Source organism: Rhinopithecus bieti, unplaced genomic scaffold (genome assembly GCF_001698545.2).
Source record: "Rhinopithecus bieti isolate Rb0 unplaced genomic scaffold, ASM169854v2 scaffold_76119, whole genome shotgun sequence".
NCBI classification, from domain to species: Eukaryota; Metazoa; Chordata; class Mammalia; order Primates; family Cercopithecidae; genus Rhinopithecus; species Rhinopithecus bieti.
In genome coordinates this window covers 110,013-136,525 of record NW_016827991.1, presented here as the reverse complement: position 1 = coordinate 136,525, position 26,513 = coordinate 110,013, and the positions used below count along the sequence as shown (strand labels likewise).

General features: G+C 37.3%; 1 protein-coding gene and 1 pseudogene across 1 annotated transcript in view; both read right to left on the bottom strand.

The window, feature by feature from the left end:
• Positions 1 to 26,513, bottom strand: part of SLAIN2 (SLAIN family member 2) — a 75,275-nt gene that overhangs the window by 5,254 nt on the left and 43,508 nt on the right. The gene's annotated exons all lie outside the window — the stretch shown is intronic.
• Positions 3,673 to 3,938, bottom strand: LOC108523540 (U6 snRNA-associated Sm-like protein LSm2 pseudogene; annotated as a pseudogene).

The following is a 26,513-nucleotide window of genomic DNA, read 5'->3' as shown; positions in this document are numbered from 1 at the left end:
AAGGAAGGAAGGAAGGAAGGAAGGAAGGAAGGAAGGAAAATAAAAGGCACAGAGGTTAGAAACTGTCCCCATGATGTCTACACAGAAAATCCCAATGAATCTACACACACACACACACTTCTAGAAATAATAAGTGAATTCAGTAAGGTCACGGGACTGGATAAAAATACAAACTCTGATTATGTTTCTATACACCAGCAACGAACATTAGAAATCAAGATTGAAAATACCATACCAATTGCATTGCTCGAAAAGAAAACCACTTACGTATGAATCTAATAAATCTCAGCCAATGTAAGTTTGCTGTGAAGAGCAAACGAGTAATAAATGTGTAAACTGTTAGTAAAATGTAAAATATTAAACAAATTGTAAGGCATTCTTATCCGTGGCTTTCTTATCTAAAGAATAGGGCTCCTTTAGCCTGCTACAGATGAGTTTCCTAGAAAGATATTCAAAAATGCCACACAGAACAGTCTCCTAGGCTTTCCTTATAAATTAACTCAAACGTGTTATTACCCAAAACGTATTACCCAAATTGATATTGACAAGTTACAATTTCTCTTTACTCTTTTTGAATACCAAGAATTACACTCGAGTCAGGCATAATGTGAAGGAGAGCTATCTGCTCTGAGCAAAAATGAGAACTCTATAAAAATGACATGACTAAGAATCCTAACCTTGGTGTCTAAGTTATCTTCGAATTAGGACGAAGTGTAATAGAGAATTCATATCTTAAAATATTTTTTTCTTTCAATAAGTATTTAATAATTGTGCTAAGTTTGCTTTCTAATTAAGGTTTCTATAATTCAGGCATGCACTTAACCCTAAAATGAAAAAAACTGAATAAATTATACGTATCTTTTTAGCTTGATAATCACTGAATACAAAATGCTTTACAAAAATATATCCAACATGTACCTAGCAATACAAAAGTTAGATATTCCAAGTTGTCTTCACAGAGCAGTCTTCCTTCAAACTACAACTTCCATTAGCTGCATAATTTATAAAACCTATAAATGTCCAGTAAGTACATAGTAATAAAAATAAACACACTGCCAAATACTGGTCATCATGACCAATGGGAAACATCATTTATTAAAACACATATGAATTCCATTATTAACAAATGAAGGACAAAAATATCTCCTTGTCACCTATGCCTTACTATATTGTTATATCATTTCAATTATTCAATGGTCTCTACACTATCAATAATAATCACAATTTATTGATACAATAAGTATTTAAAAATAAGTTCTGGCTGCTAAAGAAAAAGATGAATTAAATATGATTATCTCACTACAGAGTTAAAGAATCGTTGTAAAAAAAATTATTACTGACCATGTACTCTAACCCTCTCACTTCATGGACAAGGGAAATTACCACAACCACAGAAGCCAACTGAGCAAATAAATAGGAAAGTCAGGATGTCGTGTTATAAATGAACTGAACCCACGTCTGCTGATTCCCAGATCAGCATTCTTTACCAGGAACCAAAAGAGAAACATCTCTGGGGGTAGAAACTAAAGTGTCATTATCAACATTTTTTAAATTTATTTTTTGAGACAGAGACTCGCTCTATTGCCCAAGATGGAGTGCAGTGGCACAATCTTGGTTCACTGCAACCTCTGCCTCACAGGTTCAAACGACTCTTGTGCCTCAGCCTCCCACGTAGCTGGGACTACAGGTGCATGTCACCGGGTCTGGATAATTTTTGTATTTTTTGGTAGAGATGGGGTTTTGCCATGATGGTCAGGCTGTTCTTAACCTCCTGGCCTCTAAAGTGATCTGCCCATCTCAGTTTTCCAAAGTGCTGCGATTATAAGTGACCCACCGTACCTGGCCAAAGTGTCATTATCAACACTAATTTTCAACCAGACTCAGAAAGTTTATTTGTGGGGTTACCATCCTAGGCAGGTTTTATAAGGTATGACTCCAAAGCATATTAAAATGGCAATTGCTGACAAGTAACCATAAAAAAAACCGACATAGAAGCCTTTGATTTCTTCTTCCATTAATGTACATGACTCACTACTATTTTGTAAGCATACAAAATTTTGTTAGTTATTAGAAAAATGTATTAAACATAAGAGGCAGAAAATGCCCCGAGAACAGGGCTTCAATACCTTTTCTTCCATAAATACAAAAAGATATATATGAATGCATAAGCTACCAGCAAACATTTACAGCTTAATCTTCGAATTTACTCTATTAAATAGAAAATAACTTTGGAACTGATCCTCTTCAAGATAACTGCCCCAACCTCAATAATGACTTTTATAAATAAACTTTTAAAAGAAATATTTTATTCAACTGAAAACTGTAACTACCCTTTGGGTACAAAAGCTGAGAGAGAGAGAGAGAGAGAATGTGTGTGTGTATATACAAACATACAATACAGGAACTATTAACATTCATTAGATATCTTCATCCTGACAGGGGAAGTTTTTAACAAAATAGCCACATTTCCAAAATTAGGGAATTGATTATGTATCAAAATATATGATATCAAGATTTATTGAGAGACACATTAGTTTTAGTACATAGTATATATAAACAGCTGTACATCTATACCTATATAACTTATTGTATTTTAGTTTAATAAATTATCTAACATATAACTAACCTTAGAGTATCTAGTGAGGAAAAGGGAAAAAATGTCAATGTCAAGATTAAGAAACATAATTATGAGGATTCTTGAAAGATGGTATCAGCATTGGTGTAATTTACGAATTTTCTCAACTCTCTCCATAAAAACATACAGAGCAACTAACTAGGAAGGTCAAACCAAAACCCATTTACAACAGCTATAGTAAAATCAGGTGATGGAGTATCTCCATGATCCCCAAAATACAAGTGGGTAGGAAGAAGCCACTGACAACTACAAGACCACATGAATTATCAGCATCTGCGCAGAAGGAAGTAGAGGAATATCTCAATGTCCTGAAAATTCCAAAATAACCAACAAGTACTCATATAAAAAAAATGCTGAACAGAAGGTGAACTGGGAGGGATTTGCACACTCCAGTAGCGAGTGAGTACAAGAGGTCTACTGTAAGGTCTAGGAGGAACATGAGTGGCTATGAATTCTTAAAATTAACCAGTCAAATCCCTCTTCCAGGTAAAACTTCAAGCTAAAAAAAAACTCAGAAGATAATCCAAATAGAGCAGAACAGGGACATTCCAGATAAAGGAAAATGAAGTCCAGATAAAAGCAGGAAAGAGTTCAAAATGCTGTGAGGACTACTGGATATCCACATACAAAAGAATGAAGTTGGACCCCTACACTTCACACTATTAAAAAATTAACTCAAAATGGATCACAGACCTAAATATAAGAGCTAACCCTACAAAGTTCTTAGGAAACTCTCACCCCATCTCTAGGGAAGTACTGAGAAAGGCAGATGCTGAGGACTAGGAAGGCTTTGAAGTTTCCCAGCCTACTTATCCTCCCCTTCTCAACAAGGAGAGCTGTTCCCTATTATCCCTCTCATCCAGTCATCCCTTAAACACACACATACACACACTCACTCACTAGTTAAAACAACAACGACAAAAAAAAAACACACCAACAAAACAAAGTTGCTTCAAGTATTCATGGTCAGGGGTCCTAGGCTGGGACCTGGGGTTATGGGTCAGCAATGGAAGAGGGAAGAGGAAGAGGAGGAGCCATCACTGTTTCTGCTATAGGGCTTCCTTCCTTGCTGCATTCTGCAGCAACTCTGTCTACCTTGTCTGCTGGCAACTGCACATATTGGACCACTAAGCCCCTAATGAAGATGTGAGGATATTTCTCAGGGTCTGTAACGCTGATGTTAGTTAATTTGATGTTGAGATACTGATCCACAGAATGGAAGGATCCACAAATATGCGGGTCATTCTTGAGTTCCAGGTCCACATCCTTGCCCACAGGGACTGAAAAAGGAATAGAAGAGCATAGTCTTGGTGCTGGTGCTGCAGGCCAGATGGGGAGGAGGGCAGGATACCACAAGCAGAGCCAGACTTGGGGAAGGGAAGGGCCACAGAAAGCTCTAAGTACCAAAGGGGAAAACGCAGCAGATTCATGTAGGGGATTCACGTCTGGGAAGAGCAGGAGGGGTAGAGCAGAAGGGACAGGAGTAATGACTAGGGTTAGGCACTGATTTCTTATGACACCACAAGTGTGATCCATAAGATCAAAAATTGATAAATCATACTTCATCAAAATTAAAAACTTCTGTGCTTCAAAGGATACCATAAAGAAAGTGAAGAATAAATCCACTGAGTAGGAGAAAATATTTACAAATCATGGATCTGATATGGGACTTGAATCCAGAATATATAAAGGAATGCTACTACTCAATTAAAAAAAAAAAAAAAAAACAGAGACAAAGAATTTGAATAGACATTTCTCCAAAGAAGACATACAAATGGCCAATAAGCACATGAAAAGATGCTCAACGTTAGTCATGCAAACTAAAAACTACAATGAGATTCCACTTTATAACACTTCACCAGGATCGCTAAAATAAAAGACAGTAAGTGTTACTGAGGAGATGGAGAAATTGGAACCCTCACACAGTGCTGGTGACATTCTAAAATGTTGTAGTCATTCTGGAAAACAGTTTAGCAGATCCTTAATATGTTAAACATAAAGCTACCATATGACCCAGTAATTCCACTAAGTATATAATCAAGAGAACTGAAAACATGTCTGTCCATGTAAACACCTGTGCATGAATGTTCACAGCATTATTATTATTATTTTGAGATGGAGTCTTGCTCTGTCATCCAGGTTGGAGTGCAATGGCATGATCTCAGCTCACTGCAACCTCTGCCTCCTGGGTTCAAGCAATTCTCCTACCTCAGCTTTCCAGGTAGCTGAGATCACAGGCGCCCACCACCACACCCAGCTAATTTTTGTACTTTTAGTAGAGACGAGGTTTCAATTCACCATGTTGGCCAGGCTAGTCTCAAACTCCTGACCTCAGGTGATCTGCCCACCTCGGCCTCCCAAAGTGCTGGGATTATAGGCGTGAGCCACTGGGCCTGACCACAGGATTATTCACAATAGGAATTTGTTTCCACAAAGAGTGGAAACAAGTATCCACCAAGTGATGAATGGCTAAACGAAATGTGGTGCATCCACACAATGGAATATTTGGCAATAAAAAGGAACAAAGTACAGTTATGTGCCACTTAACAATGGGGATATGATCTGAGAAATGACTCGTTAGGCAAGTTTGTCCATGTAGGAACATCAGAGTGTACTTTCACAAACCTAAGTTATTTAGGCTACTATATACCTAGGCTATAAGGAACAGCTGATGGCAGGGCCGGGGGAGGTGGAGATGGTTAATGGGTACAAAAAAAAAATAGAGAAAGATCTACTATTTGACAGCACAAGCAGGTGACTATAGTCAACAATACCTTAATTATATATTCTAAAATACCTTAGCGTGTAATTGGATTGTCTGTAACACAAAGGATGAATGCTTGAGGGGATGGGGACCTGATTCTCTGTGATGTTATTACTTCACATTGCTTGCCTGTATCAAAATATCTCATGAGCTCCATAAATATACACACCTACTATGTACCCACAAAAAATTTTTAAAAATAGTATAAGGCTCCTAGGCTACAAACCAATACAGCATGTTACTGTACTGAACACTGTAGGCAACTGTAACAGAAGGGCATTTGCATATCCAAACATATCTAAACATAGAAGAAGTACAGTAAAAATGTTATAAAAGACAAAATATGGTAGATCTGTATAGGGCACTTGCCATGAATGAAGATTATAGAACTGAAGTTGAGTGAGTGGTAAGTGAGTAGGGTGTACCCTACTGCAAACTTTATAAACACTGCACACTTAGGCTACACTAAATTATTTTTCTTCAATAATAAATTAATCTTAGCTTACTGTAACTACTTTATAAGCTTTAACTTAAAAATTTCTTGGCTCTTTTGTAATAACACATAGCTTGTAACACAAACATGTTGTACAGCTGTCCAAAAATATTTTCTTTCTTTATATCCTTATTCCACAGGTGTTTTTTAATTTTAAATCTTTATTTATTTTACTTGAATTTTTTTTTTTTTTTGGCTAAAACTGACAGAAACACACACATGAGCCTAAGCCTATACAGGGTTAGGATCATCAATATCACTATCTTCCACCTCCACATCTTGTCCCACTGGAAGGTCTATGATGGTACTAGGTGACAGAAATTGCCACCATTGTACATGTGATCCATTGTTGACTGAAATGTCGGTTTTTTGGTTTTAGATTTTTTGAGATAGGCTCTTGCTCTGTTGCCCAGGTTGGAAGTGGTGCAATCACACCTCACTGCAGACTCAACCTCTCAAGCTCAAGCAATCCTCCAATCCTCAGCCTCCTAAGTGGCTGGGACCACAGGTGCATGCCACCATCCCTGGCTATTTTATTTTTTCTGATGCAGTCTCACTATGTTGCCCAGGCTGGTCTCAAACTCCTGGGCTCAAATGATCCTCCCACGTCAGCCTCCCAAAGTGCTGGCATTACAGGCATGAGCTACTGTGCCTGGCCCTGAAACGCTGTTATGCAGCAAATGACTATACTGATACATGCTACAAAATGATGCACTTAGAAAACATTATGCTAAGTAAAAGAAGCCAGTCACAAAAGATCATATATGGTTTAATTCCATTTATATTAAATGTCCAACACAGGCAAATCTAGAGACAGAGAAGGTAGATGAGCAGGTGCCAGGGGCTAGAAGAAGTGAGGAATGAGGAGTTCTATTAATAAGTATGGTGTTTCTTATGGGGGTGATAAATATCTTCTAAAATAAGATAGTGGTAATGGTTTCTCTCTCTGTGAATATACTAAAAAACACCAAATAGTACACTTTAAGAAAGGATAAATTTTGAAAGTGGAGGGAGGGAATAAAGGAAAGAAATCTCAGAAAAGAAGCAGCCATGTTTTTGAACACTTCCAAATATAAGACAGAGCTATAGAACCATAAAATTAGTAAGTCTTAAATCAAGCTAAGTGCTTAGAAAATCAATTTCATGGAAAATGAGCAATAGAAAAGGACTGAAGTCAAATCACACATAAAGTTATTACAAGAAAAAAAGAATAAATAAGGAGTAAAGTAACACTTCTACAAGAAGTGAAACCTTACCAGAAATCATGGTAAGAAATCACACACACAAAGATGAAATTATCTAATATTTCAAATTTTAAAAATATTTTAATATTGCTACAAGATACGAAAGAATAGCATAAATCAGAGAGAGAAACACTCAGAAATGAGCTGATGGAACTCAGGAAGGAATCAGCTATAAAATGAATCATTTTAAGATGAAGTCTAAGGAGAAACATAAGAGTCAATATACACAATAGATAATGTTGTAAGAGAAACAGACAATGAAAACAAACTTTTATAGAAGTGAAGAAAGAAAAAAATAATTCAAGAGAAGGCAACAAATATAGAAACAAGAAACGAACCTCGAACATGTGTACAACAGGGGTCCCCACAAAAAAGAAAACCAAACCAAGAGAACAGAATATAAAAAACTACAATTCAATGAAACTTTTCTGAAAAAAAAAGTTTGCTACTCTATAATGAAAGAACACACCCCGAATCTGGGAAAAACAGCTCAGAATGATCAATACTAAGACATATTCTAGTAAATTATTGTAAAGAAAAAGAAAATATCCATTGTACATCCAGATAAAAAGATTATAACAGAAACAATTCTTTATTCCTGCAGAAAGTGGAGTAATACATTCAAGTTAAAGAAAATGTGAGCCAAAGATTTCATATCTAGACAATGACTTTCAAGTATGAAAACAAGAGATAAGTTATCATCAACATGTAAAAACTGAAAAAATGAATACTGTTCTCATAACTCCTTAAGGAATCTATTAAAGAATGTTTCAGACAAGAAAAATGACTGATGAGACAATGACATATAAACTGGCGTTAAGCATCAAATATGTATTTAAAAGGAGAGCCTAAACTAAGTGAGGTATGTGAAGGAGAAAACAGTATGTATCTGACAATGTGGATACAGCTTAACTAAAAAAAAAAAAAAGCATAACCAAAAGTTGTAAAAATTGTTTTCAGTAATCATATTGTATGTCATGCTAATGTTATCCTAAGAACACTTTATGTGAAATATGGGACAAAACAAATTATTATGATATTCTACTTTTATGTGTTGCTGAGAAATAAGTTTCTCAGGATGGGAGAATGCTAGAGGAGGTTAAATAATTGCCCAGAAGCTCTGCATTTAATCTTAAAAAAATATACAAACACAAACCTACACATATGTTTCCTAGCTCTAGTAACTACAAAGACCGGGAAACAATGACCAACCCAGTAGCAATTAAGTATAGCTAAACACACAGATTTTGGTCTTGAAATACCAAAAGCAAGCAGGACTTTTTGGAGAAATGCCTGACTCCAGGTCTCTGGCAAGAAATGTACAAGACCAGCCAATCTTGCCATACCAGCTAGCAAGACGGTATCAAAGACTACTAGAGTTGTTTCAAAAAGACTTGGAAGCCAACTTATAAAGGCTTCCAGTAAAGCTGGAAAAACATCTAGAATGAACTGAAACATATTTAAAATAGGTTTAAATCTGTAATTTCATAATGAAAACCATTTTAAAACTGGTCACCTTTGGAAGGTGCCACGTTGCCATTTTAAATTTTGTAAACTAGTAAATAAAGGGAAAGAACAAATATTTGGTCTGAATTTCCTAAAGAAACTACCACTGGGTGACCAAATAAGGAAAAAATTCTCTTTATACAGTACTGTGACAAATAAAAAAAGGCACACTGGAATTAAAATTCCCAATTCTGTAATACCTAATGAATTATGAATCTAGGCATTACACATCAATGACTGCTAACATCATGAAAAGAGGAAACCCCACTTTATGCACCTTTGGATAAAGAAGCACCACTACCTATGCAAAAAAAAACAGTTTTGCAAAAATAGCAAAATAATTTAGTTAACTGCCTAGATCCAACTATCACTTTATAGAAAATACAAGGGAACTTGCTAAACAAAGCCATGAAAAAGTAATCAGCAAAATCCAGCCTGTAAGAACCTCTGCAGAACAAATGATCTGGTGGTTTCTTCAAAGAAACAATGAGACAGAGAAAAGAAATGGAAGAAAACTATAAAGTAAGAGAAACTTAAAAGATGTATCAAAAGGCAAAACTAGTTTCAAAACTTGGATGATAAAACTATACAAAAAAGGAAGTGACTGCTATAAAAGTTCAGAAGAGTAGATACTTTCTGGGGAGGGGTCAAGAGAGGGTTGTGTTTGGAAGCAGACAGGTGGAGGATGTCTGAGGTGCCAAGTTTTAGTCTCCTGATATGGATGGTAGTTACAAGGGTGTTTGCCTTATAAGAATTAATTAAACTGTGTATTGGTTTTCTGATTTCATGTTTTATTTAAAAATAATAAAGTTTAAAAACAGATTTATAAATCAGCAATCACTGTAAATTTATTAATCCCTAAATTATTAGATAAACGCAATACAGTCTATGAAAGAATAAGTCAAGTCCTAGAACATCAAGGTATGGAGAGAAATATGTTAACAAAGTTAATGTATAAGTGGAGGGGAAATTAGAGAGGATCTGAAGAGGTATACTAAGCTGTAGTGATACTACCGGAAAAAATGTTTCATGGTAGCAGCATTTTGACTTATCTATAAACAAGTGGGTCAGGGAACAATAAAAATATAATGAGGTTGATTGGATACAGGATACAGGTGAAGCTTTAAGAGCTGTAAACTTTCTTTTTTTTTTTGACGACCGGAGTTCGGGCAGTCTCGCTCTTTCGCCCGGTACGAGTGCGCATCTCAGCTCACTGCAAGCTCTCCGGCCTCCCGGGTTCATGCCAGTGTCTCCTGCAGCCTCCGGAGTAGCTGGGCACTACAGAGGCGCCCGCCACCTCGCGCCCGGCTAGTTTTTGTATTTTTTTAGTAGAGAGTGGGGTTTCACCGGTTAGCCAGGTATCGGGATCCTCGATCTCCTGACCCGTCAGTTGGCCCGATGCCGCTCTGTATCGGCTCCCAAAGCAAAGTGCTGGGATTACAGGCTTGAGCCACCGCGCCCGGCAAGAGCTGTAACTTTCATATTCTAAAAGGCAGTCAGCACTTAACTGGAAAAATTAAGGTACAAATTTCAGAGAGGAGAAAATTTTGACCTAGGACTTTCTCAGCAAAGGAAATTGACGGCTGTAATCAACTACAGAGAAAGACAAAGGCCTTAGAAAACCATAAAAACATTAAGTCTAAATGTAAAATAAAACCTATAATGTTCAGTTATCATTCCAAAAATAGCATGAAATGGTCTAACAGGAATGTGTGTTTGGAGGGAACCTCAACAACAGCCTCCATACTCTTTCTTCTCTCATTCTTCAAATTTTACATATCAAAATCATAGGAGGGGAAACAACAACTATCATTTTAATTGTTTCTAAGAAGTCTGTGTATGTCAGAAGCTAGTTTTTGAACACAACTGTAAGAGGAGAAAGCAAAGGGGCTAGAACAGAGAAGAAAAGAGGAAAAGATATAATGAGTGTATCTTGTTTATGATACAGATTCAATAAATACTTGTCAGCTGACAGAAAAGACAAATTTTTAATTTTGATTTCTAGGTAATCACAAAATTCTTTCATTCTCCATCTTCAGGTAGTCTAATATCATAAGGCATTTTAAAATCTAATAATTAGAAATGCAAAAGTCGGAGGGTGGGCCAAGGTCAATTGGAAGTAGCAGTGGTCTGCAGCTCTCACAGAGAGGAATGAAAAGAGGAAAGAGTGAGTGTATTCTGCACCTTCAACTGAGGTATCCAGGTTCTTGCACTGGGACTGACTAGGCGAATAGCTTGACCAATGGAGAGCGAGGAAAAGCAGCGGGATGAGGCAATGGCCCACTTGGATGCAGCATGGAGCCAGGAGAGCCCCCACCACCAGCCAAGAAAGCTGGTGAGTGATTGTGCAACCCTGCCCTGACTTGGGAAACCACGCTTCTCCCACGGATTCTTGCAACCCACAGATCAAGAGATTCCCTCACAAGCCCACGCCACCATGGCCTAGGATCCAAAGCACAAAGCTGTGTGGAGTCTCGGCAGAATGGTCACTCAGGCACTCATGGAGACCCAGTAGTTTTGCATACTCCAGTTTCAGGAATTCATGCAAGGCAGGAGATCCCTCCATGCATTACCCTAGGAAGGGGGCTGAATCCAAGGAACCAGGCAGCAGTGTTCTGTGGGCTCCATTCCCACAGCACCTCACAAGACCCACTGGCTTGGAATTCCAGCTAGCCAGCGGTAGCAGGCTGGAGACTGCCTGACACAGACCGAATTTCTAGGAGGAAGGATGACTACCATCGCTGTGGTTGGAGTCAGCTGTGCTAGCCTGGTGGCTCTGGAAAGTCCAGGTGGTTCAGACCAGGAGTTCCCCAAAATGCAGCACAGCTGCTGTGCCAGATCGTGGCCAGACTGCTTCAAGTGGGACCGTGATCCATCCCTCCTCACTGGGCAAGGCCTCCCTGTGAGAATTTCAGCAACTCCAGCCAGGGTTATATGAACGAAATTCTGATGACGGAGCCTGTGGAGGATGGACAACCGCTGTCTCTGTGGTTCAGCCAACAGCTTTTCCAGCCTGCTGGCTCTGGAGAGTCCGGACAGTCTGGACAAAGGGGGCTCCCCCGAGAGCACCACACCTGCTCCGCCAAGGGCAGTCAGACATCTTCTGTAAGTGGGACCCTGATCCCATTCCTCCCAACTAGGTGAGACCTCCCAACAGGGGTCTCCAGATACCTCATAAAGGAGTGGTCAGGCCAGTATCAGGTCAGTGTCCCCCTGGGACGGAGCTCCCAGAGGAAGGGGCAGGCTGCCATCTTTGCTGTTCTGCAGCCTTCACTGGTGATACCTCTAGATGCAGGAGGGACTGAGGTGACTAGGGTCTGGAATGGACCCCCAGAAAACCACAGCAGCCCTACGGAAGAAGGGCCCGACTGTTAAAAACACAAAGCAACAACATGAACAAAAGGACCCCACAAAACCCCATTCAAAGGTCAGCAACCTCAAAGATCAAAGGTAGATAAGTCCACAAAGATGAGAAAGAATCAACGCAAAAACACTGAAAACTCAAAAAGCCAGAATGTGTCTTCTCCTCCAAATGACCACAACATCTCTCCGGCAAGGGCACAGAACTGGGCTGAGGCTGAGACAGCTGAATTGACAGATGTAGGGTTCTGATCTTTGCTGAGCTAAAGGAACATGTTCTAACCCAATGCAAAGAAGCTAAGAATCATGATAAAACAATCCCAGAGCTGACAACCAGAAGAGCTAGTTTAGAGAGGAACATATCTGACCTGATGGAGCTGAAAAACAACAACAACATGAGAACTTCACAATGCAATAACAAGTATCAACAGCAGAACAGACCAAGTGGAGGAAAGAATCTCAGAGTTTGAAGACTATTTTCCGAAATAAGATGGGCAGAAAAGAATAGAGAAAAAAGAATAAAAGGAATGAACAAAAAGTCAGAGAAATATGGGATTATGTAAAAAGACCAAACCGATGAATGATTGGGGTACCTGAAAGAGATGGGGAAAACAGAACCAAGTTGGAATACATACTTCAGGATATCATCCAGGAAAACTTCCCAACCTAGCAAGACAAGGCCAATATTCAAATTCTGGAAATCCAGAGAACCCTAGTAAGATACTCCACGAGAAGATCAACCCCAAGACACCTAATCATCAAATTCTCCAAGGTCAAAATGAAGGAAAAAAAAAAAAAATTAAGGGCAGCCAGAGAGAAAGGCCAGGTCACCTACAAAGGGAAGCCCATCAGACTACCAGAGGACCTCTCAGCAGAAACCCTACAAGCCAGAAGAGATTGGGAGTCAACAGAAAACATTCTTAAAGAAAATAATTTCTAACCCAGAATTTCGTATCTGGCCAAACCAAGCTGCATAAGGGAAGGAGAAATAAGATCCTTTTCAGACAAGCAAAGCTGAAGGAATTCATCACCCCCAGTTCTGCCTTGCAAGAGCTCTTGAAGGAAGCACTACATATGGAAAGGAAAAACCACTACCAGCCACTACAAAAACACAGTGAAGTACACAGACCAGTGACCCTGTGAAGCAACCACATAAACAAGTCTGCAAAATAACCAGCTAACATCACGATGACAGGATCAAATTCACACATAACAATATTAACTTTAAATGTAAATGGGCTAAATGCCTCAATTAAAAGACATAGACTGGCAAGCTGGATAAAGGGTCAAGACCCATGCTGTCTTCAAGAGACCCATCTCACATGCAAAGACACATATAGGCTGAAAATAAAGGGATGAAGGAAAATTTGCCATGCAAATGGAGAACAGAAAAAAGCAGGGTCGCAATCCTACTTTCTGACAAAACAGACTTTAAACCAACAAAGACTGAAAAAGATAAAGAAGGGTATTACATATGGTAAAGGGTTTTTAATTCAACAAGAAGAGCCAACTATCCTAAATATATATGTAACCCAATACAGGAGCACCCAGATTCATAAAGCAAGTTCTTAAGAGACCGACAAAGAGACTTAGACTCCCACACAGTAATAGAGATTTTAACACCCTTCTGACAATATTAGAAGATTGAGATAGAAAATTAACAAAGATATTCAGGACCTGAACTCACCTCTGGATTAAGTGGACCTGATAGAGGTCTACAAAACTCTCCACACAAAAAACAACAGAATATACATTCTTCTGATCACCACACAACACTTACTCTAAAAGTGATCACGTAATAGTCCTCAGCAAATGCAAAAGAACTGAAATCATAACAGTCTCTCAGACCACAGCACAATCAAATTAGAACTCAAGATTAAGAAATCTACTCAAAACCACACAACTACATGGAAAGTGAACAACCTGTTCCTGAATGACTCTTGGGTAAACAACGAAATTAAGGCAAAAATCAAGACTTCCTTTGAAACTAATGAGAACAAAGAGACAACATATCAGAATCTCCAGGATGCAGCTAACGCAATGTTAAGAGGGAAATTTACAGCACTAAATGCTGACATCACAAAGCTAGAAAGATCTCGTATCAACAACCTAACATGACAACTAAAAGAACTAGAGAACCAAGAGGAAACAAACTCCAAAGCTAGCAGAAGAACTGAAGGAGACAGAGACAAGAAAAACTCTTAAAACAAAACAACACAAACAACAACAAAAAAGAACTCAGAAGCCTTTTTTTTTTAAGTTAATAAAATAGACTGCTACCTAGAATAATAAAGAAGAAAAGGGACCAGGCACAGTGGCTCACGTCTGTAATCCCAACATTTTGTGAGTCCAAGGTGGGTGATCACTTGAGGACAGGAGTTCAAGACAAGTGTGACCAACATAGTGAAACCCCGTCTCTACTAAAAATACAAACAAATTAGCTAGGCATGGTGGCATATACCTGTAATCCCAGCTATTTGGGTGGCTAAAGCATGAGAACTGTTTGAACCCTGGAAGCAGAGGAGCTTGCAGTAAGCCACGATTGTGCCACTGTACTACAGCCTGGGCGACAGAGCAAGACTCTGTCTCAAAAAAAAAAAAAAAAAAAAAAAAAAAAAAAAATCAAATAGACACAACTAGAAATTATCAGGAGAATACCACCAGTGACCAGAGAAATACAAACAACCATCAGATAATACTGTAAACACCTCTATGTACATAAACTAGAAAATCTAGAAGAAACAGATAAAATTCCTGGACACATACACCCTCCCAAGACTGAACCAGGAAGAAAATGAATCCCTGAATAAACCAATAATTAGTTCTGAAATTGAAGAGGTAATATATAGCCTGCCAATCAATGAAAGCCCAATACTAGACAGATTCACAGCTGAATTCTACCAGAGGTACAAAGAACGGCTGGTACAATTTCTACTGAAACTATTCCAAACAACTGAAAAAGAGAGACTCCTCTCTAACTCATTTTATGAGGCCAGCGACAACCTGATACCAAAACCTAGCAGAGACCCAACAAAAAAAAGAGAAAACATCAGGCCAATATCCCTGATGAACGTTGATGCAAAAATCCTCAATATAATAGTGGCAAACTGAACCCAGCAGCACATCAAAAAGCTTATCCACCAAGATCAAGTTAGCTTTATCCTCAGGAAGCAAGGTTGGTTCAACATATGCAAATCAATAAATGTAATTCATCACATAAACAGAACGAAAGACAAAAACCACATGATTATCTGAATAGATGCAGAAAAGGTCTTCAATACAATTCAACATCCCCTCATGTTAAAAACTCTCAATACACTATGTACCGAAGGAACATACCTTAAAATAAAAAGGGACACATGTGACAAACCCACAGCCAATATCATACTCAATGGGCAAAAGTCTGAAGCATTCCCTTTGAAAAGCGGCACAAGACCATGATGCTCTCTCCTACCACTCCTATTCAACATAGTATTGGAAGGTCTGGTCAGGGCAATCAGGGAAGAGAAAGAAATAAAGGGTATTCAAATAGGAAGAGAGGAAGTCAAAGTGTCTCTTGTTTGCAGACGACATTATTCTATATCCAGAAAACTCCATCATTTCAGCTCAATAGCTTCTTAAGCTGATAAGCAACTTCGGCCAAGTCCCAAGATACAAAATCAATGTGCAAAAATCGCTAGCATTCCTATACACTAACAACAGGCAAGCAGAGAGCCAAATCATGAATGGTTTCCCATTCACAATGCTACAAAAAGAATAAAATACCTAGGAATACAGCTAACAAGGGAAATGAAGGACCTCTTCAAGGAAAACCACAAACCACTGCTTAAGGAAATCAGGGAGGAAACAAATGGAAAAACACTCCATGCTCATGGATAGGAAGAATCAGTATCGTAATATCATGAAAATGGTCATACTGTCTAAAGTAATTTATGGATTCAATGCTATTCCCATTAAACTACCACTGACATTCTTTACAGAATTACGTATCTCAAAATATAGTGAAGAGTATTAAACAATAACCATCATTAATTCCTTCTTAGTTGCCTCTTTCCTTCTAAATAACTATGAAACAGGCAAAACATAAATGTTGCTTCTTTCCTTCTGTATTTCCTTCTTTCATATGTTTGTTGGCCACATGAATGTCTTCTTTTGAGAGTGTTTGTTTATCTCCTTTGCCCACTTTTTAATGGGGTGTTTAGAAGGAAAGAGGTAACTAAGAAGGAACTAATATCCTGTTATCTCTGCATTCACTTTGTCTAATTAGTCTTCATTTTCTTCCCCCTGGCTTGGTGAGGTCTCTGCCCTATTTACCTCCACTTTACTAAGTGCCCAACAACAGGGAATAAATAAAATATTTCTTAAAGCAGTTTAAATAGTCACTTCCATGAAGTCTTAAAAACATAGACTGGACTGTTTTCTTCAGGGTAGGACAGGCTGAAGAAACACAAAAAACTTGCAAAAAGAAAACGCAAAGAACGTGTCCACCCTTTTTTGACTTTAGCAGCATGACTATATTCATTCAACAAATTCTTATGGAGTGACTCTGTCAAGCAACACAGTTCTTACTTTCCATTTTCAAATACCTGCTACTACTAAATGCAATTAAAATCAAAGTGGCTACATTTCCAATGGCTAAGTAATCTTCTTCCTCCTCCCATGATCCTGTCAGCCCTATGATATATTAGCTTTCTAGGTACAGGTTCATCCCCAGGATGGATAAACTGATTTGTGTGCCAATTTATCATCTGTTGGTTCATGTTTCTTTATTGGACACGTTTAATATGCCAAATATACCTGTGAACAGGTGGCCTCTGTCTCCTGAGTGCCTCACATCCCTACAAGAGAAGAGACTCCTGCCAGTCAATGCAGACCCCTCCCTTTAATGTCTCGGTATGAGGGGAAATCAGAAAATCCATTTTGACCTTGGATCCAAAAGATATCCTCCACTTCAGCTTCATCAATAATTAAGCTAATATTTTAAATCTTACCTTATACCTGTGTCCATTTCTCAACTGGTTAAAAATTTATAGAGAAGAGGTAGGTAATGGTAATGCCCACGTCAAAATACCAATCAGAAAATATAAAAGTCTGGATCAAGTTAATTAAGTAAGAGATTAAACAAAACAGAATAGCACACCCCCACTCCCCTCCTTCTTTCCCTTTACTAAGTCAATATAGACAGCTAGAGATGCCAAGAATTCCAGTTCATAACAGTTCTAAGTTTGGGCTTTCCTGTCATCTTATCACAGAGGGTAGGCAGTTTGGTGGCTTGGAGTGATAAAAATAATGTAACCCCTATAGACAAATTTTAAAATTTCAGCTAGAAGTTATGGTTTTCTTAACCTGATCAATGGAGCAACATGAAATCTTTAGGTAAAAATTTTAAGTTATGTAAACCTACTTAATTCCAAAAAACATTATGAAACAGCTTACAGAGGCAAACAACAAAATGTCTATCAACTTAAAATCTTCTACTATTTTATTACGGTATAGTGATCTCCTGCCCTAGTTTAGATACCACAGTGTTTTCAGGTTCATGTTTTTATATGCCTCCCACACCTAGCCATGGAAGTACTAAAAAATATTGAGAAGTCTCAAAAAAAAGAAGCCTACAGTTCCCAAATAAGTACATAAAAAACCCTTTCTATAATGACCCCTATTTGTCACTTCCTTTCCCATCAAACATTCATACTGGAGGCCTATGGTCAACTTCCGATAATCAAAACACAAACATTCATACATTCTGCTTTTTTATTTGCCTATTTGACTTTCCTTCAAATTCTATTATCTAAAACAATTTCCTTAAATTATACTCAATCCAAGAAATCACTGCAAAAACATTTGCAGTAAATTTGCCAAAACTTATATTATAGCACTTTTGTAAACATAACCAAATCTTTTTTTCCCAAAAAAATCTAATTTCTTCTTCCTGCGCAATTTTCTTTAGTGCTTTACCTCTGTTACATATTTTGGTTATTTACTGAGGTCTAAAGCTATCAGAAAACCTACATGTTCTGGATACGGAAAACATTTTTCCTCTTTGTTTCATACCATTTCCTCTGAGGCCTGTTTGTTTTTATTACTGTTGGTCTATCCAATCCCACTGTTTTCTCTTAACTCTTCTTCTGTCTGGCTGCCCATTCAGTGTCTTGGAACCAATACTGGACAGCTTTGATGTACAACCTTCATATATTTCTTCAACTATTGTTATGAAAGCTACAACTCCATAAACATTCCAGACCTATCAGTTAACCACAACTTCTGATTTAACTTCAACTACCTTCTAATGTGGAAGTGTTCCTATTTTATACAGATAAGTAAAACTAAAACTCGAAGTCCAAGGAAAAAACATCAACATACAGTATGTCTGACATTTGGTTCATTTTAAAGCACTTATGAAGTTAAGTTGGCATAAAATTGAAACGATGCCCTTTCATTTTAAGTTGGTAAGAAAAATATATTCTCTATATACCATTTACTCCTTTGAGAAAAGCAACCCGATACATACCTCTGTAGAAAATGTTTCTTCTGGATTTATCCAAATAACAGAATAAATCCTCATTATTTTATTATTTTTCAAAATAAGACTAAAATGTGCCTTACAGACACCACTGACTCAGTATGCCAAATGGCTTAAGATTTAACTAGATCATTTGCTGAAATTTTAAACTGAGTAAGAGGCTGTAGTTACCTCTTTTTGTAGATGAAGTTTGAAGCAACTGTTTGGCTTTGAGGGAAGTGCGAGGCAAATTTTCAGCCTTTGCGAAGCTGTTGAAAATAAGGAACTGTAATATTTGCCTGGAAGTACAAGATAAAGGCTATTGCGTCTATAAACTTGAATGTTTTAATACAAACTTAAAAATTTATCAAAGAACAGAAGCCATAAGGTGCAAATATGTTAGAATCCTAGAAGCAAAAGAATTTTAAAGTGATGCTTAGTGCATTAAGTTGGAAAGAAAAGGGGAAAGAACATAAACTTTAAAAGAGTTTCTTATAGATGAGAAAATCTCCAATATGTCAATTGGTCAAAATATCAAAGAGAAAACAAACCACCACAAACATGCTAGGGATACAAAGAATACAAAGATAAAAGTGATGAACACAAGCACACAGTATAAAGTGCAGCACTTGTTTAACGCAAAAAAAGCAGATTTTGGCAAAGCAGTTATTGTTAGATGAATTACTCTAATGTGAAACCATAATCTGCATACTCAAAAAGAAGAAAACTCAGAACCCAGCAGGTCCTTGGGGAGTCACAATCTAGTAGCTTTAATATGTTCAATATCATCTTGTAGAGTACAACTAATTTTTTACCTCAGACTTTGGATATCTAAGCACCATATCTAAGCTGTGCACATATGTATGCAGGTGGGGAGCACTGTATGTAATGTTAGTGTGGGTTGAGGGGTTTGGAGGAGTCAGACCATCTACCTTTTAAAGTTTTCCATGAGGAAAGCTAAGCTTTCTTCCAAACTCCTATTAACTGCACTGAAACTCAAAATTAGCAGGTAAGCAGCAGCTCAGGGCATCCAAAATAAAGTGGTTCCAATTTCCCCAATATACAGTTACTATGGCTCTAACAGACTGATGAGTCTCACACCTACCAGTGTATTTAAGTGGTTCTAAAATATTTTAGTTACTCTACTGAAAGTCAGATTTCATATACCTTTAGTGTTTATGTGCAAAAAAAGAGAGCTCTCGTCACTCTAAATCTAGGCAGATTGCGTAAACGCTATTGGGCTGATAATACTTGATACATTATCAGAAAGAAGTAAGATTTCTCGGCCAGGTGAGGTGGCTCATGCCTATAATCCCAGCACTTACAGTCCTTCAGGAGGCCAAGGCAGGAGGATTCGCTTGAGCCCAGCCTGGGCAGCATAGGGAGACTCTGTCTACACACACACACCCACAGACACACACACACATAAATAAGCCAGGCATGGTGCTGTGCCTGTGGTCCCAGCTATTCGGGAGGCTGAGGTGGGAGGAGTGCTTGAGCCCAGGAGGTTGAGGCTGCAGTGAGCTGTGATTGCACCACTGCACTCCATTCAGCATGGTCGATGAAGGTTCTGCCATAATTTTTGTATTAATGTTTGTATTTTTAGTAGAGACAGGGTTTCACCATATTGGCCAGGCTGGTCTGGAACTCTTAACCTCAAGTGATCCGCCCACCTTGGCATCCCGAAGTGCTAGAATTACACGCATGAGCCACTGCGCCTAGCCAATGGGTTATCTTACTTCTGTTGCACAAAAATACAGGTTACTATCAGAGTATTTTTCATCTACATATATATTCATACATGTTTTCAACCATTTATATTTTTATTCATCCACTCACTTGTTCCTGTTTTTCAGTCATTCAAATAGTTTAGTATCTACTTTATTCCAGATACTGTTTTAGGTATAATGTATTCAGTAGGCAACTAGATGGATACAGTTCCTATTCTCATGAAACTAATATTCTAGGAAAGGGGAGATAGACAATGAGGCAGTAAAATATATGGCCTGCCAGATAGTGATAGCTGCTAAGGAGAAAATTAAGTAGAAAAGAGGGACAGGAAGTAGGCAATTTAAGTTGCAATTACAAATAGAGTGATCAGGAAAGATTTCCCTAAGATGACATTTGCATAGCAATCTGAAAAAGGATAGGAAGTAAGCTACATAGATATGTAGGGAAAGCATTTCAGACAGAGGGAAAAAGATACTGAGATAGGACCATGCCTTGTATGTTTGAAGAACAGAACGTAGGCCAGTTGTTGGGTGGCATAAATGAGGGCAAAATGTAACCAACTGAACATACACTACAGTCCACACCACAGTCCACACTATTAACCATTTAAAAAGTTTATTAAGGATTCAATATTAAATAATGTCTATAATGAACTCGTCTGGAAAGATCCTATTTGAATTAATAGCTACAGTGACTCCAATGGACCCTACCCCTATTTATCCCTCAAGTTTCACGTATGATTGTAATTAACAACTGTTATCTACAGACAAGCAAAAACTGAACTGGGAATCTGAAGAATCAGATTACACACAGAACCAGGCAGTAAACTCTAAATTCACTTGATACAGAAAGAATGAAATGAATGATTTTCCTAAAATACCACAGTCATATAACGTTACTCAAATAACAAAAATCCAATGTTATTCTGAATTATCTTAATTTGATCAGTTTTCTTAGACAAAATTATTTTTAAATGACAAAGTGTAGTAGTTTAAGTGAAACTTCGAATCTTTCTAATAATAGAGTTCAGTGTGTTAGCTGTTTGAAAATATTTATGGTTTAAAACTTTCCTTGGTTATTTTAATATTTACATAATTCCACTTCAGCAATAACCTACTGTGAGAGGCAAAGATGCTAGTGCAAAATAATTATTGTTTCATGCTACCATTGTAATGTCTTCCTCCACAAACCAGCTCCTTAAAAAAATCTCTTTTCCGTTAAAACACCACTGTCCAAGTCATTCTAGCTCAAATTTTTCTTATTTTAAATTCCATTTATTAATCTCTGGTCATTTCTTAAATGTATTGCTTCCTGAAACCGCATCTCTACTAAAAATACAAATGATGTCTCCTAAATAACCAAATTCAGGCCTTCATCACATCCTATTTCTGGATTCCAATCGGTGTTTTCGTGGTCTCCCTATATTTAATCCTTTTCACTCTATTCATGTACATCAAGGGAAGGGTGGTGAAAGTGCTGCTCACCTCCCCAAGAGTAGGCAATAAGTGGCTGTATTGCCTGTAGGCAATTTAGAAACAAAAATAAAACCAAGTTGGTCTGCTTTCTATTATCATCATGCCCCAGTAATAACAAACATCAGTTATAAAAGCACTCCTCCCTGAAAAAAAAGTTGGTCTAAGCTATAAAGAACTGTTGAGTTTTAATAACATATATGTAAGCTTTAAATAAGCACATTTTATGACTTATGCTTTAATAAATACCATACTTCATGTAAGAGTTAATTAGGAAAGCTACCAATTACAGTCTTCTACTTATAGTCTCCCCTGATACAGGTGGATTTGGCTATACATGTTCCTTTCAAGAGAAAGTTGGTAGCAATCTGAAATTATTCAAGCTCACTTCAGGGAAGTGTGTGCCTCCAACCCTGTGGTACAATATATTATTATATTTAAACACATTAGAAATAAACAATGGTACAGTGAATTTTAAAGGAAATGAAAGGATTTGGAGTTGCCTCAATTCTGTCATTGTATGGGATTTTGAGCTTGTGTTTAAAATATTTTAACTGCCAAGACATTGAAAAATCATTAGACTTGATCCCTCAAAACTAAAGGCATGGAAAGTATGGCAATTTCTGGAATTTACTGGAGAATGGAATTTTAAGATTCTCTGCTGAACTTATCCTTATGTCGAAGATTTTCTCTGTGTAGCAGTTGCTTCATGAAAAAAACTTTCAAAATTAAAATTTAAAGATAGTGTTCTTCCAACAAGAGTAGAGATAGATGCAATATTGAAAGATCAATTCTGAAGAAGTTATTAAGTTTTCAAAAACGAAAGCTATACTATTCACCACTACGACAGATCAACATATAAAAACATTTTTCCTTCTTAAAAAAAGATCAGTGTAACTTCAAATTATTAACCAATTGTCTTTTTTGTGTTGTAATGGTGATTTTATTATTTATTTTTTACTGACAGTTATAAAATACAATTTCAAGAGAAGAATATTTTCACTGTCTGCATTTTTTCCTGGCCATTAGTACTATAATTCATTTCATTTCATGGTAACTGAACATGATTTTTCATATACAGGAGGATGTTAAAAATTAGCTTCTCTAGGTGCTAAATACTAAGCAAGCATAGCCTCTGTGAGTGAAGATTAATTATTACTAGGTAAAATATCCCATTGTCCCATATCCTCATTTTTGTTTAAATCTTTTATTTCTTACAAGTTTTGATTTAGAGTCATTTGGGAGGCCGAGGTGGGAGGACCACTTAAGATGAGGAGTTCGAGACCAGCCTAGCCAAGATGGTGAAACCGCATCTCTACTAAAAATACAAAAAATTAGCCGGGCGTGGTGGTGTGCACCTGTAATCCCACCTACTGAGAGGGAAGTTGAGGCAGGGGAATTGCTGGAACCCAGGAGGCGGAGGTTGCAGTAGCTGAGATCACACCACTGCATTCCAGCCTGAGAGACAGAGTCTCAAAAAAAAAAAAAAAAAAAAAAAAAATTCATCCAGCTCTCATTACCCTCACTCCCTTACTGCTGTGTCTTCAGATCTTAATTTCTTGCCTAGATTATGCAATAATAGACTAAGTGGTTTCTAGTCTCACCTCACTGAATCTATTCTCCACATTGATATTAGAGTGAACTTTCTAAGAAACCACCTTGATTAAAAACCTACTATAGCTCCTCCCACTTAACAGGATGAAATTCAAATCCTATGATATTTTAATACTGCTACAGCCTGTCTTCTCTCTACAGCTATCATCCCTCATGGGATGCTGTACCCACTCCCTTACCCATCATATACCCTACACTTTAGTTATACAAAACCACTATGTTCAGGCTGCCATTCGCATGACTTTTCATTACTGATCCCACTGTTGGGAAAACCTGTACCTCCTTTCTTTGTTGGGCAACTCATATAAGCTCCTCCTGGGCTGGCTGAAATATCTTTTAATATCTTTCCTGAAAATCCCATCACACTGCTGAATTTAATGTCTCTCCTCTGTTCCCACAGAGGTTCCTGCCTAACACTCCCTGCTATTAGAAGGCATGGGCTGTTTTATTAACATTTATATTCCCAGCACTGGAAATATAACGTATACCCAATAATATCGACTGAATAATTAAGGAACACATAAGTGAGTGACCACTGGATAAAATCTAGAACTCTATACTAAGCATTCAAGGTCCACCACGGTCAGGGTCTAACCCACTGGTTCTCAAAGTTGAACATGCCCCCAGAATCAGCTGAGATGCTTCTAAAATATAGAATCTGGGTCCCTATCCCAAGTGCATTCAATCAAAATTTCCAGGGGAAAGGCCTGAAAAACTACTTTTATAAAGTGTCCTTGTGATTAGATAACTGAGCCAACATCACTGCACTACTTAAATAGATGTTCTATAAATGTTTCATTCATTCTTAGATTAGCACATTACACATATTAATCATGACTTATTTGTTTCAATTTGTGTTTCAAAATTATGTATAATTCAAGTGTAATCTACTAGTGTTTTGGTAGTAAGTGAAATCTGGATGGGAATTCCTTCCTCATGGGTCTCATAACAGGATGGCTATGCATAAGCTGACAACTGCTCTGGACACTGGTCCTTCTTTCTTCAGTAAGAGGTCCAAAGTAGAATGTCGATCCTATATGCATTTTCTCTGGGGTATAACTCTGTATTCCATGCAAAAATATTCTTCTGTCTGGTTAAATGTAAGCAAATGGATAATATTACACTGAATTATTTTACTCTTCTATGATAATTCACAAAATACTTAGTTAATCTCAAATCATGGTCTGATAGTCACTCAAGAATGTTTTCCAAGATGTACTCATTTGTAATTAGGTCAGCATGATCTCATCCAAACAATGAGGAAGAGGAAAATAGGAGACTCAGAGAGGAGCTGGGAAAAGGGAGAAATCTGGCTTTGCTTTTACCATCTCCCTAGTTATATGGCCTTGTACAATTCATATCATTTATATGGATCTCTGCTCCCTTTCTATAAAAATAAATGATTTGTGAGGTTTAAATGAAATAATACATTTAAACATATACAAAAAAATAAAATTTGATTATTATTTTTCAAATCAGTAGATTGTGTTGGGTTTTTCTCCCTTCCCTCATTTCTCAACCAATTATTCCTATGACTTTCTGGTAAATAAACTTTCTGCTAAACCTGTGCTCTAACAGTCTTAGAAAGCAAGGCATTAGCCTTTTGAAAAACTGTCTCTCACAAACATTCCTTCCTTTAATTGACGAAACTAAGAAATTGACATGTATCCATGAACTCTGCAATGCTCTGGTTTTCTTAGACTTTTAAGTTGTATTTTCCAGATATAAAAGTCAAAATTGGTAATAGTTATAAAAATGAAAATACATTAGAACTCTCATAAATCTCGTATTTGAATGCCAGCATCCACAATAATGCAGCCACAGCAAATAAGCATATAAAAGTAGTGATTGGCATAGTAACAAGGCAAAAGAAGTGATCCCTTAGGTGGAAGTAACAGCAACCTTGCAAAGTTAGGTTCATGCAGACCAGCAAGTAAGAACCAAAGCTTTACCACTTAAGAGCTGAAAAAATAAATACTTAAAACAAAATGCAACATCTGTTACACTAACAACTGAAGTTTACACAAAAAATACAAAATACCAATTCATGTACAAAGTATATAAAGCTTATTATAATTGTACAAATTATATATCAAAATAAAGACTATTATGAAAACTATATATACTAATTAAAAGAATGCTTACGTATATATTTTATGTATCAAATATATAGGAAATTTCAAGATAAATCGCTAACACTTTTTTTGCTTCATGTTAAACTACAACAAAGTCTTAAATATTTTAAAGCAAACTATACTAAGTTTTAAACTTGCTAATAGTTTGAATTTACTACTTTCCAAATACATTTTTGAGAACAGTATAATTCTATACCAAAATAAATATGGCATTTTAATTATAAGCTTTACTACAGCCACAAATATAGAAATAAACAAGTAAATACAATTAAAAAAAAAAAAACATGGTACCTTACTTTCTCTTCTGCCTATGTATTCAAGTATTGAAATACACCATTACCAAACTGCATACATATTTTCCACTTAAAAGTAAATCAATGATTGGAATCCCATTGTGTTTTCCCTATATATATTTCTTAATTATCAACTTCTGAGGAAAAAAGGAAAAGTAATTCACCTACAGAAAAAAAAAACTATAGGGTATCAGCAGGTGATTATAATTACACAATGGTAATTCTACCATTAGAGAAGGCAAGCAATCACTGTTAAGTTTAAGACACAGACAATGCATTACTTCTAAACACATTTTTATCCTAGGTTCCCAACCTTTTCTTTTTTCTTCTGTTTTTGTAAAAAATTATTTTCATTTCCATAAAGCTTTGACATGCTAGAATAGTTCAAATATAGAGCACGTATGAGGGAATGAGGTAAAGAGGATATAGATATAGCTAGTTTTAGAAAGTATCCGGGCCAGGCGCGTTGGCTCACGCCTGTAATCCCAGCACTTTGGGAGGCCCAGGCGGACGGATCACGAGGTCAGGAGATCGAGATCATCCTGGCTAACACGGTGAAACCCCGTCTCTACTAAAAATGCAAAAAATTAGCCGGGCGTGGCGGCAGGCGCCTGTAGTCCCAGCTACTTGGGAGGCTGAGGCAGGAGAATGGCGTGAACCTGGGAGGCGGAGCTTGCAGTGAGCCGAGACAGTGCCACTGCACTCCAGCCTGGGCGACTGAGTGACTCCATTTCAAAAAAAAAAAAAAAAAAAAAAAAAAAAAA